The 19,444-nt window shown below is 37.2% G+C and overlaps 2 long non-coding RNA genes across 2 annotated transcripts; both read left to right on the forward strand.

The window, feature by feature from the left end:
• The first annotated feature begins 3,575 nt into the window (after positions 1–3,575).
• LOC120443335 lies at positions 3,576–4,297 on the forward strand. Its single transcript, XR_005615361.1, has 4 exons — positions 3,576–3,626; positions 3,767–3,913; positions 4,030–4,133; positions 4,238–4,297. It is a non-coding gene; the product is annotated as an uncharacterized LOC120443335 (long non-coding RNA).
• A 12,740-nt stretch (positions 4,298–17,037) lies between these two features.
• Positions 17,038–19,044, forward strand: LOC120443334. The gene is made up of 3 exons (XR_005615360.1): positions 17,038–17,055; positions 17,788–17,816; positions 18,253–19,044. It is a non-coding gene; the product is annotated as an uncharacterized LOC120443334 (long non-coding RNA).
• Positions 19,045–19,444: the final 400 nt, after the last annotated feature.

Below are 19,444 nucleotides of genomic sequence, written 5' to 3' on the forward strand. Positions count from 1 at the left end.
AACTGAAAACACCATCGTTGCCAACCTATCAGGCTTTCTATGGTGCTGGCTGTGTACAGCTACCAGGTACTGATCGTCTTGAGTACGTGCAACACATTGTCAAAAGAAACAGAGAGAAATATGAGAAAAACAGTGAGGAGATCGAGAGCGCTGTTGAGGAATATGAGCAGAACAGAGGTGTGACTGACGAATGGTGTAATCTGGCACCTGAATCAGATCTTGTAAGGTTGCCACTTGTTGAACAAGAAAGAGAGCGAGACAATGAAAATGAACAGGAAGATGTGCCCGACTACAGCCGTCAGGCTGATGCTTCAACAGAAGTCAGAGCCATCAGGAACCCCTGCTATTGATCCCACATTGTTACGTCAGATGTTTCAGAATCTGAATAAGAAGCAAGCCTGCATATTTTATGCAGTTAGAGACTGGTGCATTAAAAGAGTCTGTGCTCTAAATCCGGAGCAGTTTTTCTTTTATATTAATGGTGGTGCTGGAACAGGAAAATCACATCTTATCAAATGCATCTACTCAGAAGCATCTAAGATACTGAGCAAAGTGCCCAGATATGCAGACGACGTTGACATATCAAAACCCACTGTCCTGTTAACTGCTTTCACTGGGACTGCAGCATTTAACATTTCTGGAACAACACTGCATTCTCTACTTAAGCTGCCTAGAAGCTTAAAACCTCCCATTCAGGGACTTGGCAATCAGCTGGATGAAGTCAGATCAGAACTTTTGAATGCTGAAATAATCGTCATTGACGAAGTGTCTATGGTGTCAAGACATCTCTTTGCATATGTAGATGCAAGACTCAAACAGATCAAAGGGACTCGGAGACCCTTTGGAGGCATGTCAGTAATTGCTGTTGGAGACTTCTATCAGCTGCCCCCAGTGCGACAGTCTAAACCTCTCTGTGTGCACGACCCGTCTGAGATCGACCTGTGGCGGGAGCATTTTCAGATGATCACTCTGACTGAGATTATGCGTCAGAAAGATGATGTTGTCTTTGCTGAGATGCTGAACAGAATTCGTGTGAAAGGAAAGTTGGATGAGCTTTGCGAAGCAGTTAGAGATTTGTTGTCACAGGCCATAACTGAACCAGCCCTTTGTCCGACTGATGCGTTGCACATTTTTGCAACTAATAAAGAAGTGGATGCACACAACTCTGCAACACTGGCTCTGCTCCATACTCATATCATTGACATCCATGCAAATGATTATAGAAAGGATCCTAGAACTGGCAGAATGGCACTTCAAGACAGACCATTCAAAGGAGGTAAAAACGAGTTACCAGACACACTGAAAGTTGCAGAAGGAGCTCGTGTCATGCTCACCAGAAACATTGACATACAAAATGGTTTGGTTAATGGAGCTTTTGGAAAATTACTTAGAGTAGTTTACTCTGAAAATGACCAACACATCATCAAGCTTGGACTTAAAATGGATAATGAGACATCTGGAAAGAATACCCGCACACCAGCAGACGACATGGTGTACATTGAGAGAGCAGAGGAGAATCTAAAGCAGAAAGGAGTGGTACGAAGACAGTTCCCAGTGAAGCTGGCCTTTGCATGTACAATACATAAGGTACAGGGTATGACAACCACATCAGCTGTTGTCTCTCTTAAGAGCATTTTTGAGCCCGGCATGGCCTACGTAGCTGTCAGTAGAGTGACGTCTCTCAGTGGACTGTATCTTCTTGATATGGAGGAGAAAAAAATATTCACCAACCCAGAAATCACTGCAGCGCTTGAGAACATGAGACAAGCCAACCTTGATGACATGATGCCTCTTCTACACGTGAGACAAACACTGAGCAGGTCAGAGGTTTTCACCATTGTTCATCATAATACAGAGGGACTGCCAGCTCACATTAATGACATCAAGAATCACCATGAATTGTGTCTAGCAGATGTTTTGTGCCTAACAGAAACACACCTGCGGGGCTCTTTTGTCGCAGAGAGTCTCCACTTGGAAAATTACAATTTGTTCAAACGCAACAGACACCTTTCCTACACAAACTTTCCCCAGATGGCAAACAGAAGTGGTGGTGGAGTTGCTGTTTATGTGAAAAGTGACATTCAAGTGCATGAAAAACAGTACATCCATAATGTAACTGACCTTGAATTTCTGGCTTTAAAGGTTGAAGCACCAGTCAGTGCGCTGATTGCAGTTGTATACAGACCTCCAGACTACACTCTGAGGCCATTCCTGAAAAACCTGGTAAGCCTATTAGACTCATTAGAGATCATGGACTGTCATCCCATCATAGTGTGTGGTGATTTTAATGAGAATGTTTTATCCAGTGCAAACAAACCAATCCTGGAGCTGTTTGAGTCTAGGGGATACGCACAGGTCATCACTGCCCCTACCACAGAGAAGAACACACTGCTTGACCTTATTTTCATTTCTCAGCCAGAGCGATGTCTCCATTCTGGAGTCATGAAGACCTACCATAGTTACCATGACCCTGTATACTGTGTATTGTCCTGTGATGATTCATGATCTAGATCTTTGACTACAGTAAGTAATTTCTATATTTTTGAATGACTTAAGAAAGTAGAGCGATATTTAAAAGTTGACTTAAGAAAAAACGCCCTGCATTGCAGTATAATGTTTGAATTCTTTTACATAAAATACAATTAAATGAATTAAGTAATGATATCAGTAAAATATGACAATTTTATGTATTACAGAAAATCTAAAAATCAGTAATCTATGAATGTCAGAAAAATCAAATATACCAGTTTAAAACGAACAGTGTAGGCATATCCTCTCTGCAGCCAGGCTTCAAAATCCTGCCAGGCTGCCCCAGTCTCACTGTGGCTGGGAGGGAGGGAGGGTGGACCAGAGGATTGCCCACACAACACATAAATGTTCAACAGCTTCTTCATTGTTTCTGAGAGAACAACACAGACTAACGGTTGCTTTTTTAAAAAAAGAAAAAAGAGAAAGAAAAACCTAATTACAGCAATAATGACAGTTAAGCCAGTTTATCTGTGCCTCTATTTTGAAATAATATTTACAAAAATGTTATTGATTTCAGTTTGTTATAAACTTTAAACTTTTTCAAAAGTATATGATTATATTTTTGGAGAAATCTTTCGATGAAACATACATTTTTATGAGCTTTTATCATGTTTCAGCCAGTGCATTTATCATGGTGGGTCTGGGTCTGGGTTGATAAATGCACTGGCTGATAACTGCACATTTCTGGCCAGAAATGTTTCAGCAGTGTTACATATGTACTACATATGTTACACTTGCTTTCTGTTACCAGCTGATACCCTACATTTGTATAGACATTGGATGGTGTGAGGGCTGGGGAGTTGAGTGGAGCGGGTAGGTGGGAGATGAATGGGGGTGTGCGGTGGGAGGTTGTTAGGTTTCTTTTCTTTTTCTTTTTCTTTTTTGTTAAGAGAGACACAGTTCTGTGTCTTCTCCAAGCTTCACATGTAAAATCCAACAGTGTGAAGCACATAGCAGCCAGAAACTGTAATGCCACAGATCAGAGAAGCTTCATCATCATCATCTTCGCCGTACGATCAGAGCGTGAGACTTCACATCTGGAGCACAGGAGAGATTCTGTGATAAGTCTTCCTTCTAGCTTGTCCCACAAGCAGTCGGTGAGATTTACTCACAACAAAAAGTGTTAATGACATTATTTCCATGAAAACATGTATTAATTCTTTGTAAAGTGTTTTAATTGTGTTTTCACTTGACCTTAGGAGTGTTATTTTGAGTGTATTTTAATGTCTGTACTCAGGTGTTTCCCTCTGTGATCCATCCCCTTCAGAGCTGAGACACTCAGGACTGAACAAACTGCACAGTTTCTGTGACTGAGCCTCCAAAACACCTTCTTTGAAACCACACATGATAGAAGGGCTTTATATTTGCAGCAGCACTACTAAAGGTATTCAGTTTATTACAGGATGTGTTTGTTTCTTAGGACCAGCTCTGAGTGCACACTACCTAACATGTACACCTTTCTGTTCCTTACAAACCAACTACTCTGGATCATATGGCCAGTTGGCAGGAATGTTGCTGCAGGAAAACATCCCTGGAGATCACCATCATTGTCAGACTGACTGTGCCTCCTCTGTGCAGTGTCAAGATCCTCCCTAAATGAGTGTGTAAGTTAACGTTTTCATTATTTTATTCCCTTTGACAAGACAAGTATCACTGATATTTACATTTACAACTACATATGTTCCTGTTTTCTGCTCTTCTTTTAAAGTCCTCAGCTATCCTGCTTCTGTGCTGCTTGCCACACATCAAACACTGGCCGGATGACAGGGAGGATCCACTCTGAAGTCACTGGACATGATGAGGATCATATGGGACTTTATAGTTTCACAGAAACGTTGTGCTCTTTGATTACAGGTTTTAAATGGACATAATGACTGCCTCTCTCTGATCAACAGGCTAAAGGATTGTTTTCATTGTTAGTGCTCTGTACAGTGTATGCTTATTTAATATTTCATCACAGAGCAAACCTTTATTTATTTAACATATTTTTCATTTTGTTTTAATGTTGAATTAACTGTGGGGATTGTTTTAAGTGGGCAGTCGGGATGTCATATGACCAGAAATGTGGTAACTTCAATTCTACAGTATGTAAAAAAAATCTGCTGAGAACGAAACACAGACAAAAAAAACCCCAAGAGAACTCAAATTCATTCCATGTAATCCAATCTAAAACATTTTAAACTGCTGAACAGCAACACAAACAGTGTTAAAAAACAGTGTTAACAGAATGATTATGATGAGTTTGTACCAAAGTTTCAGGTCACATGGCACACCTAGTGTGTAACGTGGGGTATCAGCTGGTAAGTATAGGTTTTTTCATATTTGTGTCCTTAGAGTTCAGATAGATAAAGCCTTGTGTATAATAATTAGTCATAACCACAACTCAAAGTCAGGGACTAACTAAATTTGGGACACCGTGTCTGAGCCCAGGTTAAAACACTGTGTTAAAAAGCATTTAGTGGCATGGCTGAACAATGCTGTAAACTAATGATACTTATTTATCCATGTTCACAAAAAGGACTAATGTGTTTATTTGATTATTTGCATGTGTTAAACTGTGTCACCACCTTAGGCTTTCGTTTGAGTTTACTCAAAAATCTCTATACAGTTCTCTTTTACCACTGTGTGGACAGTGTTTAGATTAAAACACAAAAAAGAATGAGTAATAAAAAGATGTATAGACAGATCAGTAGATTAAGTAGACTGATAGAAACAGCTGTTCAGCCATGTTCTAAGAAACCAACACAATTTAAAGGTTCAGGATTGTGGTTTTAAAAGTTGAATTTTCATGTATTCCATATGTTGCTTATTATTTTCATTTAGTTATTTAATTTAGTTATTTTTATTTATTCTCCTGTGAAGTGTTTAACAAAAAAAAGCTACTGTAATTTCAATTTTATTTGTTTATTATTTTGTAATTTGTTCTTTAAGAATGGAGTCTGTGCCAAAAACTAAAGTTGAACAGACAAATGACAGGATCAGATTATTAACACCTTAAAACATTGCAAACGTCTCTTTTTTTTTCAAAATGATTTTTATTCTATTTTGGGAAAAAAAACATTTGTTGAATTAATTTAAGTCCTTTTCAGAAAGAATCTGTAAAATATGACTTAAGATTTTTATGTTATTTTCTATGACATACAAAACAAATTGATGTATCTAATACCATTAAACATGATATACAAATGTGTATATGTCTGAAAAACATTATGCTGTATATTAAAGCTTGTATTTTCTCCAGAATGTTTGTTCATCTTTTCAGTTCAATTCCACAAATTTGTTTTTACATTTATTTTTATTATTTTTTTAAGAATTAGAGATTTATAATACATAATTCTGCTCTTTAAGTGATGAGAATAATATGAACTTTTGTTATTCATTCAGAGGTTTTCTGACTCTAAATTTTCTTTTGTCATTACTTAGGTTTTTCTAATTTACATTTTATACATTTTCAGCTATTTTCCAACTTCTTCTGTGTGAATATCAGCTTTCAAAAGTTCTGCACTTTTGTTTTCAGGTTAAAATTTCTGTATTTTCCATCTCATTCAACATTTTTAACATAAATTCAGCAGTTAATTCATTTCAGTGCATACATTCAGATTCAAGCATTCACACTACAGTTTCTTCAGAAAATGCACTTTCTAGTTAGTGTGAATGCTTGTAAAAGCATTCACAGTATTGTTCTTCTGTTTCTTTATTATTATTTTTCACTATCTATTCCGTACGTTTTTTGGACGCTAACTCCTTCAAAACCGTTCAACTTAGAAAAACCATTCAAACACCGTTAGATTCCTCTTCTTTTGGAATGGTGTGCTTCTATTTTTTTCATTTTTAACATTTATATTTTTAAAATTATTCAACTTTTTTCAACAAAAATTTCCCATGTATTTCAATGGGGAGACCCTTCAAATTCTCCTTCAACTTACTCCTCTTTAAACTGTATCTACTTCCACATACATTGACGTAGAGCCACCATTCAAACGTTAAAACGAAGCCAAGACATTCAACTATTCAACTTGTATTTATCTTTTCAATATCTATCATACTTTTTCTTCAGTTCCAGTTTAAGTTTCATGATGTTTTTTCAGCCGTTTCAGAGTTTATAATGGGTGTGTATGGGACGGAATGTTGGGGCTAGAGTGAGACAGCTCAACTGCCAGAGTGAGAGGAGCAAAAAAATTAATCTTAAAATATTTTTTAAAACTGCTGCTGTGTCCACGGTGTTTGGTCTACAGGTATGATTTTACCCTCAAAACGTAGCCATCGCTGTCCTCTTTCATCCAATGTGTTTACTATTGTACTAGGTGTTATGGTTCTTTCATAAATGTCACCAATGCACAGCGTCCTCCCTCCAACTCCACCATAGACTCTAATGTTAAAATGGCTCAGAAGGTTCGTTTGAAAATCAGAAGAGCATGGTGTCTTTCCACTGTCACCACGTCCATATAATAAAATCCACAGGCATGAAAACTGAGAATTCAGTAGACTAGACATTGCTGTCGCTCACGGTGAAAGAATTTTGTCAATACGACCTATACTTTTCATTTGGGAAGGATTTGTTTGGGCCTGACTTTTCTGTTCATTTTAAGCAGCAAAAGTGAGGTGCATGTCTGTGTGCGTGTGTATGGAGCCATTGGGTGCAGTCACTATAGCAACCAGGCTCACACCTGCCTGCCTAACGAGCTCTGTCTCTCACTGTGCCAAGAATCATCTTAAACACTTCTCTTTCAACTGCTGCTGTGTCCACAGTGTTTGCTCTACAGCCATCATTTTACCCTCAAAACGTCGCCATCGTTCTTCTCTTTCCAACAGCGTGTCTTTCAAAGGTCAGACATTTAAACTTTTTAAACTGTGTGGATCCAAGTGGAGGGATCACATTTTAGTCATTCAGTGATTCAAAGAATATGAACTTTTAATATTCATTCAGATGTTTTCTGACTCTAAATAGTCTTTTTTCATTTCTTATGTTTTTCTAATTTACATTTAAAACATTTTCAGCTCTTTTCCAACTTCTTCTCTGTGGATGTCAGCTTTTAGCAGTTCAGCTTTTTTGTTTTCAGGTGCAAATTTCTGTATTTTTCATCTCATTCAACATTTTTAACTTAAAATTCAGCAATTCATTCATTTCAGCGCATATATTCAGATTCAAGCATTCACACTGCAGTTTCTTCAGAAAATGCACTTTCTAGTCTTTATTAGTGTGAATGCTTGTAAAAGCATTCACAGTATTGTTCTTCTAATCTTTATTATTAGTGTGAATGCTTGTAAAAGCATTCACAGTATTGTTGTTGTAATCTTTATTATTCTATTTTATTATTATAGATTCCGTACGTTTTTTGTACTCTATCTCCTTCAAAACCGTTCAACTTAGAAAAACCATTCAAACACCATTAGATTCCTCTTCTTTAGGACATGACTGCTTCTATTTTTCTCATTTATAACATTTATATTTTTAATTTTATTCAACTTTTTTCAACAAAATTTCCCATGTATTTCAATGGAGAGACCCTTCAAATTCTCATTCAACTCACTCCTCTTTAAACTGTATCTACTTCAACATACGTTGACATAGAGCTACCATTCAAACTTTAAAACGAAGACAAGACATTCAACTATTCAACTTGTATTTATCTTTGCAATATCTGTTATACTTTTTCTTCAGTTCCAGTTTAAGTTTCATGATGTTTTTCAGCCGTTTCAGAGTTTATAATGGGTGTGTATGGGACGGAATGTTGGGGCTAGAGTGAGACAGCTGAACTGCTAGAGTGAGAGGAGCGAAAAAATTAATCTTAAAATCTTTTTAAAACTGCTGCTGTGTCCACAGCGTTTGATCTACAGGTATGATTTTACCCTCAAAACGTAGCCATCGCTGTCCTCTTTCATCCAATGTGTTTACTATTGTACTAGGTGTTATGGTTCTTTCATAAATGTCACCAAAGCACAGCCTCCTCTCTCAACTCCTCCATAGACTCCAATGTTAAAGTGGCTCAGAAAGTTCCTTTGAAAATCAGAAGAGCAGGCTGTCTTTACACTGTCACCACGTCCATATAATAAACTCCACAGGCATGAAAACTGAGAATTAGGTAGACTAGACATTGCTGCCGCTCACGGTGAAAGAATTTTGTCAATACGACATGTACTTTTCATTTGGGAAGGATTTGTTTGGGGCTGACTTTTCTGTTCATTTTAAGCAGCAAAAGTGAGGTGCATGTCTGTGTGCGTGTGTATGGAGCTCCTGGCTCAGTCACTATAGCAACCAGGCTCACACCTGCCTGCCTAACGAGCTCTCTCTCACTCTGCCAAGATTCATCTTGAACACTTCTCTTTCAACAGCTGCTGTGTCCACAGTGTTTGGTCTACAGCCATCATTTTACCCTCAAAATGAAGCCATCGTTCTTCTCTTTCCAACAGCGTGTCTTTCAAAGCTCAGAGATGTAAACCTTTAAAACTGTGTGGATCCAAGTGGAGGGACCATATTTTAGTCATTCAGTGATTCAAAGAATATGAACTTTTAATATTCATTCAGATGTTTTCTGACTCTAAATAGTCTTTTCTCATTTTTAGGTTTTTCTAATTTACATTTAAAACATTTTCAGCTGTTTTCTAACTTCTTCTCTGTGGATGTCAGCTTTTAGCAGTTCAGCTTTTTTGTTTTCAGGTGCAAATTTCTGTATTTTTCATCTCATTCAACATTTTTAACTTAAAATTCAGCAATTAATTCATTTCAGCGCATATATTCAGATTCAAGCATTCACACTGCAGTTTCTTCAGAAAATGCACTTTCTAGTTAGTGTGAATGCTTGTAAAAGCATTCACAGTATTGTTATTCAAATCTTTATTATTATTCTATTTTATATATTCCGTACGTTTTTTGGCATCTAACTCCTTCAAAACCGTTCAACTTAGAAAAACCATTCAAACACCGTTAGATTCCTCTTCTTTTGGACATGACTGCTTCTATTTTTCTCATTTTTAACATTTATATTTTTAAAATTATTCAACTTTTTTCAACAAAAATTTCCCATGTATTTCAATGGGGAGACCCTTCAAATCCTCATTCAACTTACTCATTTTCAAACTGTATCTACTTCAACATACGTTGACATAGAGCCACCATTCAAACTTTAAAACGAAGACAAGACATTCAACTATTCAACTTGTATTTATCTTTTCAATATCTGTTATACTTTTCTTCAGTTCCAGTTTAAGTTTCATGATGTTTTTCAGCCGTTTCAGAGTTTATAATGGGTGTGTATGGGACGGAATGTTGGGGCTAGAGTGAGACAGCTGAACTGCTAGAGTGAGAGGAGCGAAAAAATTAATCTTAAAATCTTTTTAAAACTGCTGCTGTGTCCACAGCGTTTGATCTACAGGTATGATTTTACCCTCAAAACGTAGCCATCGCTGTCCTCTTTCATCCAATGTGTTTACTATTGTACTAGGTGTTATGGTTCTTTCATAAATGTCACCAAAGCACAGCCTCCTCCCTCCAACTCCTCCATAGACTCCAATGTTAAAATGGCTCAGAAAGTTCCTTTGAAAATCAGAAGAGCAGGCTGTCTTTACACTGTCACCACGTCCATATAATAAACTCCACAGGCATGAAAACTGAGAATTAGGTAGACTAGACATTGCTGCCGCTCACGGTGAAAGAATTTTGTCAATACGACTTATACTTTTCATTTGGGAGCGATTTGTTTCGGCCTGACTTTTCTGTTCATTTTAAGCAGCAAAAGTGAGGTGCATGTCTGCGTGTGTATGGGGCCATTGGGTGCAGTCACTATAGCAACCAGGCTCACACCTGCCTGCTTAACGAGCTCTCTCTCTCACTGTGCCAAGATTCATTTTAAACACTTCTCTTTCAACTGCTGCTGTGTCCACAGTGTTTGCCCTACAGCCATCATTTTACCCTCAAAACGTCGCCATCGATGTTCTCTTTCCAACAGCATGTCTTTCAAAGCTCAGAAATATAAACTTTTTAAACTGTGTGGATACAAGTGGAGGGATCACACATTTCAGTCATTCAGTGATTCAAAGAATATGAACTTTTAATATTCATTCAGATGTTTTCTGACTCTAAATTTTCTTTTCTCATTACTTAGGTTTTTCTAATTTACATTTAAAACATTTTCAGCTCTTTTCCAACTTCTTCTGTGTGGATTTCAGCTTTTAGCAGTTCAGCACTTTTGTTTTCAGGTGCAAATTTCTGTATTTTTCATCTCATTCAACATTTTTAACTTAAAATTCAGCAATTAATTTATTTCAGTGCATACATTCATATTCAAGCATTCACACTGCAGTTTCTTCAGAAAATGCACTTTCTAGTTATTATTATATATTCCGTACATTTTTTGTACTCTATCTCCTTCAAAACCGTTCAACTTAGAAAAACCATTCAAACACCGTTAGATTCCTCTTCTTTTGGACATGACTGCTTCTACTTTTCTCATTTTTAACATTTATATTTTTAATTTTATTCAACTTTTTCAACAAAAATTTCCCATGTATTTCAATGGGGAGACCCTTCAAATCCTCATTCAACTTACTCATTTTCAAACTGTATCTACTTCAACATACGTTGACATAGAGCCACCATTCAAACTTTAAAACGAAGATGAGACATTCAACTATTGAACTTGTATTTATCTTTTCAATATCTGTTATACTTTTTCTTCAGTTCCAGTTTAAGTTTCATGATGTTTTTTCAGCCGTTTCAGCGTTTATAATGGGTGTGTATGGGACGGAATGTTGGGGCTAGAGTGAGACCGCTGAACTGCTAGAGTGAGAGGAGCGAAAAAATTAATCTTAAAATCTTTTTTAAAACTGCTGCTGTGTCCGCAGCGTTTGCTCTACAGGTATGATTTTACCCTCAAAACGTAGCCATCGCTGTCCTCTTTCATCCAATGTGTTTACTATTGTGCTAGGTGTTATGGTTCTTTCATAAATGTCACCAAAGCACAGCCTCCTCCCTCCAACTCCTCCATAGACTCCAATGTTAAAATGGCTCAGAAAGTTCCTTTGAAAATCAGAAGAGCAGGCTGTCTTTACACTGTCACCACGTCCATATAATAAACTCCACAGGCATGAAAACTGAGAATTAGGTAGACTAGACATTGCTGCCAGCTCACGGTGAAAGAATTTTGTCAATACGACTTATACTTTTCATTTGGGAGCGATTTGTTTCGCCTGACTTTTCTGTTCATTTTAAGCAGCAAAAGTGAGGTGCATGTCTGCGTGTGTATGGGGCCATTGGGTGCAGTCACTATAGCAACCAGGCTCACACCTGCCTGCTTAACGAGCTCCCTCTCTCACTGTGCCAAGATTCATTTTAAACACTTCTCTTTCAACTGCTGCTGTGTCCACAGTGTTTGCCCTACAGCCATCATTTTACCCTCAAAACGTCGCCATCGATGTTCTCTTTCCAACAGCATGTCTTTCAAAGCTCAGAAATATAAACTTTTTAAACTGTGTGGATACAAGTGGAGGGATCACACATTTCAGTCATTCAGTGATTCAAAGAATATGAACTTTTAATATTCATTCAGATGTTTTCTGACTCTAAATTTGCTTTTCTCATTACTTAGGTTTTTCTAATTTACATTTAAAACATTTTCAGCTCTTTTCCAACTTCTTCTGTGTGGATTTCAGCTTTTAGCAGTTCAGCACTTTTGTTTTCAGGTGCAAATTTCTGTATTTTTCATCTCATTCAAAATTCCTAACTTAAATTCAGCAATTAATTCATTTCAGTGCATACATTCAGATTCAAGCATTCACACTGCAGTTTCTTCAGAAAATGCACTTTCTAGTTAGTGTGAATGCTTGTAAAAGCATTCACAGTATTGTTCTTCTAATCTTTATTATTATATCATATTCCGTACGTTTTTTGGCATCTATCTCCTTCAAAACCGCTCAACTTAGAAAAACCATTCAAACACCGTTAGATTCCTCTTCTTTTGGACATGACTGCTTCTATTTTTCTCATTTATAACATTTATATTTTTAAAATTATTCAACTTTTTTCAACAAAAATTTCCCATGTATTTCAATGGGGAGACCCTTCAAATTCTCCTTCAACTTACTCCTCTTTAAACTGTATCTACTTCCACATACATTGACATAGAGCCACCATTCAAACTTTAAAATGAAGACAAGACATTCAACTATTCAACTTGTATTTATCTTTTCAATATCTATTATACTTTTTCTTCAGTTCCAGTTTAAGTTTCATGAGGTTTTTTCACCCGTTTCAGAGTTTATAATGGGTGTGTATGGGACGGAATGTTGGGGCTAGAGTGAGACAGCTCAACTGCTAGAGTGAGAGGAGCAAAAAATTAATCTTAAAATCTTTTTTAAAACTGCTGCTGTGTCCACGGTGCTTGGTCTACAGGTATGATTTTACCCTCAAAACGTAGCCATCGCTGTCCTCTTTCATCCAATGTGTTTACTATTGTACTAGGTGTTATGGTTCTTTCATAAATGTCACCAATGCACAGCCTCCTCCCTCCAACTCCTCCATAGACTCCAATGTTAAAATGGCTCAGAAGGTTCGTTTGAAAACCAGAAGTACAGGCTGTCTTTACACTGTCACCACATCCATATAATAAACTCCACAAGCATGAAAACTGAGAATTAGGTAGACTGGACATTGCTGCCGCTCACGGTGAAAGAATTTTGTCAATAGGACCTGTACTTTTCATTTGGGAGCGATTTGTTTCGACCTGACTTTTCTGTTCATTTTAAGCAGCAAAAGTGAGGTGCATGTCTGTGCGCGTGTGTATGGAGCCAGTGGGTGCAGTCACTATAGCAACCAGGCTCACACCTGCCTGCCTAACGAGCTCTGTCTCTCACTCTGCCAAGATTGATCTTAAACACTTCTCTTTCAACTGCTGCTGTGTCCACAGTGTTTGCTCTACAGCCATCATTTTACCCTCAAAACGTCGCCATCGTTCTTCTCTTTCCAACAGCATGTCTTTCAAAGCTCAGATTTTTAAACTTTTTAAACGGTGTGGATCCAAGTGGAGGGATCACATTTTAGTCATTCAGTGATTCAAAGAATATGAACTTTTAATATTCATTCAGATGTTTTCTGACTCTAAATAGTCTTTTCTCATTACTCAGGTTTTTCTAATTTACATTTAAAACATTTTCAGCTATTTTCCAACTTCTTCTCTGTGCTTGTCAGCTTTTAGCAGTTCAGCACTTTTGTTTTCAGGTGCAAATTTCTGTATTTTTCATCTCATTCAAAATTTTTAACTAAAAATTCAGCAATTAATACATTTCAGTGCATACATTGAGATTCAAGCATTCACACTGCAGTTTCTTCAGAAAATGCACTTTCTAGTTATCTATTATTCCATATTCCGTACGTTTTTTGGCATCTAACTCCTTCAAAACCGTTCAACTTAGAAAAACCATTCAAACACCGTTAGATTCCTCTTCTTTTGGACATGACTGCTTCTATTTTTCTCATTTATAAAATTTACATTTTTAAAATTATTCAACTTTTTTCAACAAAAATTTCCCATGTATTTCAATGGGGAGACCCTTCAAATTCTTCTTCAACTTACTCCTCTTTAAGCTGTATCTACTTCCACATACATTGACGTAGAGCCACCATTCAAACTTTAAAACGAAGACAAGACATTCAACCATTCAACTTGTATTTATCTTTTCAATATCTATTATACTTTTTCTTCAGTTCCACTTTAAATTTCATGATGTTTTTTCACCCGTTTCAGATTTTATAATGGGTGTGTATGGGACGGAATGTTGGGGCTAGAGTGAGACAGCTCAACTGCTAGAGTGAGAAGAGCAAAAAAATTAATCTTAAAATCTTTTTTAAAACTGCTGCTGTGTCCGTAGCGTTTGCTCTACAGGTATAATTTTACCCTCAAAACGTAGCCATCGCTGTCCTCTTTCATCCAATGTGTTTACTATTGTACTAGGTGTTATGGTTCTTTCATAAATGTCACCAATGCACAGCCTCCTCCCTCCAACTCCTCCATAGACTCTAATGTTAAAATGGCTCAGAAGGTTCGTTTGAAAACCAGAAGTACAGGCTGTCTTTACACTGTCACCACGTCCATATAATAAACTCCACAAGCATGAAAACTGAGAATTAGGTAGACTGGACATTGCTGTCGCTCACGGTGAAAGAATTTTGTCAATAGGACCCGTACTTTTCATTTGGGAGCGATTTGTTTCGACCTGACTTTTCTGTTCATTTTAAGCAGCAAAAGTGAGGTGCATGTCTGTGCGTGTGTATGGAGCCAGTGGGTGCAGTCACTATAGCAACCAGGCTCACACCTGCCTGCCTAACGAGCTCTGTCTCTCACTGTGCCAAGATTAATCTTAAACACTTCTCTTTCAACTGCTGCTGTGTCCACAGTGTTTGGTCTACAGCCATCATTTTACCCTCAAAACGAAGCCATCGTTGTTCTCTTTCCAACAGCATGTCTTTCAAAGCTCAGAGATGTAAACCTTTAAAAGTGTGTGGATCCAAGTGGAGGGATTACACTTTAGTCATTCAGTGATTCAAAGAATATGAACTTTTAATATTCATTCAGATGTTTTCTGACTCTAAATTTTCTGTTCTCATTTCTTAGGTTTTCCAAATTTTAATTTAAAAACTTTTCAGCTATTTTCCAACTTCTTTTGTGTGAACATCAGCTTTCAAAAGTTCTGCACTTTTGTTTTCAGGTTAAAACTCTCTGTATTTTCCAGCTCATTCAACATTTTTATTTTTAACTTAAAATTCAGCAATTAATTCATTTCAGTGCATACATTCAGATTCAAGCATTCACACTGCAGTTTCTTCAGAAAATGCACTTTCTAGTTATTATATCATATTCCGTACGTTTTTTGGCATCTATCTCCTTCAAAACCGTTCAACTTAGAAAAACCATTCAAACACCATTAGATTCCTCTTCTTTTGGACATGACTGCTTCTATTTTTCTCATTTATAACATTTATATTTTTAAAATTATTCAACTTTTTTCAACAAAAATTCCCATGTATTTCAATGGAAGACCCTTCAAAATCTCCTTCAACTTACTCATTTTTAAACTCTTATTACTTCCATATACGTTGACATAGAGCCACCATTCAAACTTTAAAACGAAGCCAAGACATTCAACTATTCAACTTGTATTTATCTTTTCAATATCTGTTATACTTTTTCTTCAGTTCCAGTTTAAGTTTCATGATGATTTTTCAGCCGTTTCAGAGTTTATAATGGGTGTGTATGGGACGGAATGTTGGGGCTAGAGTGAGACAGCTCAACTGCCAGAGTGAGAGGAGCGAAAAAAATTAATCTTAAAATATTTTTAAAACTGCTGCTGTGTCCGCAGCGTTTGCTCTACAGGTATGATTTTACCCTCAAAACGTAGCCATCGCTGTCCTCTTTCATCCAATGTGTTTACTATTGTACTAGGTGTTATGGTTCTTTCATAAATGTCACCAAAGCACAGCCTCCTCCCTCCAACTCCTCCATAGACTCTAATGTTAAAATGGCTCAGAAGGTTCGTTTGAAAATCAGAAGAGCATGGTGTTTTTACACTGTCACCACGTCCATATAATAAACTCCACAGGCATGAAAACTGAGAATTAGGTAGACTGGACATTGCTGTCGCTCACGGTGAAAGAATTTCGTCAATAAGACCTGTACTTTTCATTTGGGAGCAATTTGTTTCGACCTGACTTTTCTATTCATTTTAAGCAGCAAAAGTGAGGTGCATGTCTGTGTTCGTGTGTATGGAGCCATTGGGTGCAGTCACTATAGCAACCAGGCTCACACCTGCCTGCCTAACGAGCTCTGTCTCTCACTCTGCCAAGGTTAAACCTAAAAATGTCTGTTGCATCTAAGCAGTTGTAATAAGATTGACTTTTTCAATAGGTACAATAAGACAGATTTGACAGGGTTTTGCCGCAGATTAATAGTTTGTCAGTAGTTAGTATAGGCCAACTGAATAGAGCATTCTCATTGGCCTGTTAAATTCAAGCTGATTGTGTATTGGTGGACTTGTCTTCTGCACACAGGTTTTTCAAATCTGGGCAGTTGGAGTCAGTTGATGACTTTAAAATAATCTTTTCTGACTGGATAATTAAAGCTCACAGCATTTACCTGTCTGCAGTAGATTTTCCCACATTTTAACTAATCTAATCTCATTTAATGTCTCTGTTTTTAGTCTGTATAGTTTATCTCCCCACAAATACACTCAAAGTAGTCTTAAAATAAAACCCACAAAACAGTTCAAGGTTAAATACTTTTTATTTGCTCGTTTAATGCCAGTTGCCCTCTTTCTCTGTATGTCACTTATTCGCTTATTCTCAGGCAAAAAGTACCAATTTGTATGGTGATGAGTCTTGTGTATTTTTTTTCTCTGTCTCTCTATGACAGAGAAATGTATATGCTCAATCTTGCTGTTCAAACTGATGCTCAAATTTCCAAGCACCACCTGAACGCCTCATCGGTCTTTAACCAATCACTGCACCAACTGTCGTCATTCCGCTTGCTCTCTGCTGTGGTAAGTACAATATACTCAGTAGTGCACTGTTTTTATGATGGTAAAAACATACATGTTTGACACTTAAACTCACATAACAAGGCTTTTTAAAGTTCAACAGAGTTCAAAGAATAAAGAAAGCAAAAAAAAAGAATAACCTTCGCTATTATTTATATGGGTTTATGACGTTTTGTTGTTAGCAGCAGTGCTAACGCTAGCAACAATGCTAACGCTAGCAACAATGCTAACACTAGCCTTAGCAGTTGTTAACTGACAAAAAGAATATTCCTGTGATATTCCCGTGATATTTATTGGCGGTCAGTGAGACAAAAGTAACAAATGAGCTTTATTATTGCCATTGTGGCTCAGTTTTAATAGTAAAAGTGCTAGCGCTAGTAGCAGTTCTAACTTTAGCTGCAATGCTAACGCTAGCTACAATGCTAACGCTAGCTACAATGCTAACGCTAGCTGCAGTGCTAACACTAACTGAAGTGCTAACGCTAGCAGGAATGCTAGCACTAGCAGCAATGCTAAGGCTAGTAACAGTCTAACAGTAGCCTTACATAAGTGGAAATACTTAAGTTAATTAGTTTGAATTATAAAATGGCTGCTGTGTCAGCTGGTGTGCTATATTACTCTATAATTACCCTGCTGACTATAAGTTCAGTATATCATGTCGTGTGGGCTTTGTATTTCTGTTAGTCTGATAACACTGTACAGACAACTAACATATTTCTCGTCTTACACTTTCAGGAACTTGACTCACATCTGTGCTTTGCCTGGTAGGTGTGCACATACTGTAAGAGAAGTAGACCAAAATAAAAAAATAATCTGACTAATATAAGCTATAAAGTGATGGGTTCAAACTTTCGTTCAAACTAGACCTTTTAAACACAATTTTATAATAAATACACATAAGTGCAGCTTAACAATTGGGCTAAAATATTTTTATCATACATTTTTGTAGTCACACTACATGTGATTAGTTAATGATTCACTCATTCATATTTGTATTTAAAAATATTATTGCTGAATTTAATTAAATATTTATTCTTTTAAAAAGTGCCCAATTATGCAACTTTTTGCACATGGCAACCGACAACAGTTTACCTTGAATATTTGTTTTGTCCTTTTTCAGTAGTCACAATTAATTCATACAATTACCATGTAATATCATTTTAATAAAATTATTATTTTTTTCTTGTTTTTTGTTCACAGTGTGCAGAAGAAGAACAAGGACCAGATCTCCAGTCTTCTCTCTCACATCCCAACCCCCCAACCCCTCTATCCTCTGTCCTGCTCCACCTGTTGTCTCTGCCTTCTTTCCATCTGTATTTCACCCTGTGGTTTGTGAGAAATTTTGCCAAACCAAGAATCTTATTGCGGTTTGATTTCAAAGCCGCGTCTCTAATTTTAGAGTTCGAAGGAACTCTAATTCACGGTTTAATTGGGATTTCCCAGCCGTGTCTTTCCTGCTCTGTCTGTTCTCTCTGCTAAATTTTCTCTCTACCTGTTTTTCACTCCTGGCTTGCTGCTGAATAATGGCAAGCCAATAAAGCAATAAAGAGTGCATATTTTGCCTCAACCTGAGAACAAACTGAACAAACAAAGAAAACTATAATTCACGGTTTGATTGTGATTTCCAAGCCGTGTCTCTCCTGCTCTGCCTGTTCTCTCTTCTAAATTTTCTCTCTACCTGTTTTTCACTCTTGGCTTGCTGCTGAAAAATGCCAAGCCATTAAAGCAATAAAGAGTGCATATATTGCCTCTACCTGAGAACAAACTGAACAAACAAAGAAAACTCTAATTCACGGTTTGATTGTGATTTCCCAGCCGTGTCTCTTCTGCTCTGCCTGTTCTCTCTTCTAGATTTTCTCTCTACCTGTTTTTCACTTTGCGCTTGCTGCTAAGTTGTGCCAAGCCAATAAAGAGAGCGCATAATATTCTCTCGACTGAAGAACAAACTGTCAAACAAACACAACTGTTTCTGAGAAATAAAAACTGAAATATAAAGACAAAGACAACATCTCCTGCTGTGTACCACTCTTATTTTATAAACATATTTTCTAAAGACTAACAGAAACACTTAAAGGTGTGTAAAAATGCCAAAAAAGCAGAAAAAGTCACAAGCTGCAAAACAACGCTGGAAGAAGTTCCATGAGTTTCACAGTGTACCAACATGTGAACAAGCTGAGTGTGATTTTCCTCAGTGCTCTACAGAAGACAGTGTGTCTGCAAAGACCAATGCTGACAGTGTTAAACAGGCAGGTCAACATGTTCCTGCAAGTGTACAACAGGTATCCTATGCTGATGCTGTAAAGAGTGGACTGCAGCATGAATTTAATGAACAACATGAGGTGTCAAGTGCCCCACAGGTGGGTTATGCTGATTTTGTGAAAAGAGGCCGTCA

This window comes from Oreochromis aureus, linkage group 13 (assembly GCF_013358895.1).
Source record: "Oreochromis aureus strain Israel breed Guangdong linkage group 13, ZZ_aureus, whole genome shotgun sequence".
In the NCBI taxonomy this organism is placed as follows: domain Eukaryota; kingdom Metazoa; phylum Chordata; class Actinopteri; order Cichliformes; family Cichlidae; genus Oreochromis; species Oreochromis aureus.